The sequence below is a fragment of the Panicum virgatum genome, chromosome 9K (genome assembly GCF_016808335.1).
Source record: "Panicum virgatum strain AP13 chromosome 9K, P.virgatum_v5, whole genome shotgun sequence".
Taxonomy (NCBI): domain Eukaryota; kingdom Viridiplantae; phylum Streptophyta; class Magnoliopsida; order Poales; family Poaceae; genus Panicum; species Panicum virgatum.
This window is the reverse complement of record NC_053144.1, coordinates 44802768-44807136: the sequence shown is the minus strand read 5'-3', so window position 1 is coordinate 44807136 and position 4369 is coordinate 44802768.

The window sequence follows — 4369 nt, the reverse complement described above, 5'->3', positions numbered from 1 at the left end:
TGTATTTGCAATGGAAATTTCGCAAGGAAATTCATATAAATTGGTGAATGTGGAAAATATAGTTTTGCAATCGGGGGAACATGGCTGGAAAGAACTGTTTTGTGACAGTATGCAGAAGCACAATCTTTTGGAATAAATTAATTAATCTTTACAACAAGAACCATGAGGGAAAAATGAAAAAAATGTGAAGATGGATCACAAAAACTCATAATTTCACACCTAGTTTTCTAGTTGTTTTGGTCATAGAATTCCTCCGCTACAATGAGGCAAAGCATAATCACATCCAAGGAGTATTTGTATGATGACAGCAGTGCCTCCAGCAGATACAGTGTTCAGCAACACAAGCTTGGCTCTCTGATCCAGTACGGCCGATCCGTGGTTCTCAGTTAGCCGGTCTGCTTTCCCCCTTAGGGCCCATTCGTTTGCATAGGAACCGATGCCTGGAACAATTCCAGCTGGAATAGTAGGATTAATTCCACACCTTCAATCAGCTGGATTAGTTCCAGCCCTTGTTTCACTCCCGGAACAGGCTAACCGAACGGGCCCTTACAAATACTCCCAACTGAAATACAGCAGGACATGTGCAAGTAAATGAGAACAAGAAGGAGCAATATTAAACAACAAAACTCTTTGACAATAGCTTCTATGAACCCAAGTTCATAGACATGCAAGATCAAGAAGATGGCAAGAAGTGACGGACACTTGCATGAACCTAGTCAGGGAAGAAACAGTAGCACTCAAAATTTCGAAGGTGCACATATAAAACCTGAAGCAAAAAATTCAATTTTTTTTCTGGCATCAGCATTCAACTGTGAGAATGCACAAGGTCGTACATAGAGTAGTATACACATAATTATAGCACAATAAAAAAAAGTGCTAGCGTATTGGCTTTAATATCACATCAGTAGCTCTGCATATAAAGGTTAAGATGTTGTCAAGATAGCAACCAATTCTAATCAAATGATACGGGGAACCCAAAATTCTGAGTTGACCGTGTAGAGTTCCAAGCAAGAACACCAGGAATCTGGCACACTTTTCTGGTAGGTGATTTTGCCACAGCAAACAAAATAATAGGCTACAGTTAGTAATGCATACCCTTGACTAAAAGGACTGATCTCGGTTGTTGGGGTGTATACCCTTGACTAAAAGGACTGATCTCGGTTGTTGGGGTGTATATATATCGAACTGGGAATAAATTGTTGGGGTGTATATATATCAACCAGAATACCCAAATCAACAAATGACAATAGAATTTATACAAAAATTTAAACGTGCGCATATGCAGTAGTACTCAGTGTATTATTAGTTGATCAAATAAAACCATTTTAATTTAAATCCTATTACAAAAAAGAGATGATGACCAGACTAGCGGCAAACTGCATTAAAAGCAGAAAACACTTGATTAAAAGCAGAAAACACTTGATTTTTACTACCCTACCAAGAACGCACCGTAAATTATATTCCTGCAGCCGGAGACCAAGCGGTGCTCCGCCGTGGGCGCAAAAAAATGAGTAACTAACTAAGTATTGATACGAGTAGTAGTATTATTAATCTTAAAGAGTATTATCGTAGAATTGGAGAAGTAATAGTAACAAAAATAGCCTTTCTATTATTGGATTGATGTCGTCATTAATTTACTTCTTGACTTTTAAAAAAATTACTCCAATATATTACTTGTTCAAGTATTTATCATTATGAACTTAATTTCTCATAGAAAATTACTTGCCTAAGTTGTAGAAGTTACTTCTAAATTAAATTAATGTAATTTGAAATAACAAAAAATCAAAATGGAGTGATTTGCTTAGTCAAATATAGCAGTCAACTTCCCACCCTCTACAGTAACCTAGCTCATGTTGTTGCCTCAGAAATAGGTCTCGGATGAACAAACATATATTTATTTACTACCCGTAACTATGTCTGATCGTTCTGAGATAGAGAAAACCAATCCATATATGCTTGCCAAACACATGTCCGGTGGCGGGACTCATGTGGCCACAACTGTAACGAAAGAATCGAGTAATAGATGGTGGAGACTAGGGAAATTGAAAGAATATTACTATCAAGTCATTATGAAAATACTGTTCTAATATTTAAAATTTATTTCTTTATGATTGAAAATTATTTTGAACAGCAATACTACATTTTGAGATAATTAGTAGAAATTAATTCTCTATTGACTTAATTTCCAAACACATCCGTATATTCTTCCTGAAATTTCTCTCACATTAGCGAATAGCCAATAACTACACCCTAAGATGTCTCCATGTGCAATTTTAAATTAAGGTCATAAAGCCTCCATGTAGGCCGTATGCTCGCATGCACAACATAGCAAGCATAGAGATCATGGTTCATGACTACTGCATCGTGACCGTGCATCTTGCGGGCCAGCATGCAAGAAATTACTTCTGTGTATAAACTATGAGAAATTTCATTTTAATTTTTTTTAAATGATTTGTATAATTTGACATTACTTCTTGGATTTCAAAAAAATACTAACAGACATGCAGCCGTAAAAAAACATCCAATGTTACTTCTCTCAAAATTCCATGTACTGCTTGTTGTGAAAATTAACTTTCCTTGTATCCGAAATTTACTACCTGACTGCTGTCAGGAGCTGAAATTCATGCGTACTCCTACATTGCCCCCTGCAGAAATGCAGAAATTACTTCATGCGTAGACACGTTTGCATTTCATTTCTTTCATTTCCTACTATTCCGGAGCTGGTGACGTGAAAACAGCTCAATTACCACTGCATGGTGCCATGTTCAGTGGTCATTCGGTATTTTATTGACGTTCTAGACAGTCAAAAGTGCTTTAATACATTAATGCAGACCACAGCCGCGACAAACAAGGGGTCTCCATGTCCAATTATTCATTAAATACACCCACCTTAGGGATTTTACTACCCACAAATCAATGCACCGTAATTTCCGTGAGTGTTAATATTATTCAACACCCGGGAGATGCTAAATAGACTGGCCCTATATATATATATATATATATATATATATATATATATATATATATATATATATATATATATATATCCTCAGTTGATCTACTAAGTATATGTAGGTCGTTAGTACTGCCATGTTAATGACTTGCATTGTGGATAATTAGCACTTAATAGTTTTTCTAAACACTGAGGTGTTACAGAAGGTCATGGTAGCTAATGCCCTATGGGTACCGTCAACCAGTATCCTCTCCTCATTTTCCATGTTCAGCATTTCTGACAAGCAACTGAGGTACGCAATCCTCAAAGATCGTCGAAACTTGGATGAATGTCAATTTTAGTCAACTTCCTGATTGCCTTTTTCTAATTTACGCTAAACCATATGGAACAACAAAGCTCTTTGTATAGCAAAAAATGGCTAATGCAAATGGAAATATGTCTCTGAGGGATTCATCAAATTTGAGTTGGGTGTGCGTTGTGGCAATATTTTGACAAACATGATATGAATATGGTCTTCTTAATCACTCTACTTGGTTTGACCTGACCACAGGCATTGAAGTAATGCTACTTGCTTGACCTGTCAATCCAATTTACACAAGCTCCCTACTTGTACAAAGATTATTACGTACGTAAGTACGTCACCTGATTAAGACTTGACCTTGAGAGTCTTCGTTCTTGGTAGAAATTCATGTTGGTTAAATAATCTTCTACCAATTAATAACAAACTTATATGTGCCACTTGAGTACTTGACCAGCAAACAAAGTAAGACCAAGCTAATTAAAGTATTAGACTATGCCTTCCCCTTCCCCCTCTGTTCATCTATCTCTATAATACATGTCAACATCACCACGCCTGCAAGTCTAGATTTGCTATAATATAATCAACTTCTCAGCCGGTGCACGTACCGTCTTAATTACTTAATTAGGTCCGGACTATACCAGTTCATGAGTCCTTTCTTCACAAATCTCCCCTGATTGCATGGCTATATAAGCTCAATTGCATTGATTGTTATCTTCCATCTATCAATACCATCCCATTCTACATATACCAAGCTTATACACACCTCACGCATATATTGCATAACATTCAGTGTGTATCATCATCCATCATATTAGTCAGTCTTCAACACCAAACTATAGATAGTACAGATGGCCGTACTGGGATCAAAGACGAAATGCGCCAAGGCCGTCACCACACCATGGTATGCCTGTGCCACTGGGAAGGTCCCAAAAGGGTACATCCCTATGATGCTCGTCGATGGGGACGATGATGAACAAGGCCAAAGGATCTTGGTGCCGGTAAAGATGCTAAGAGAGCCGTGCATGGAGGCACTGCTGGACTTAGCGGAGCAGCAATACGGGCATGGACAACGTGGCGTGTTGAGGATCCCGTGCTCTATGATCCATTTCGAGCAT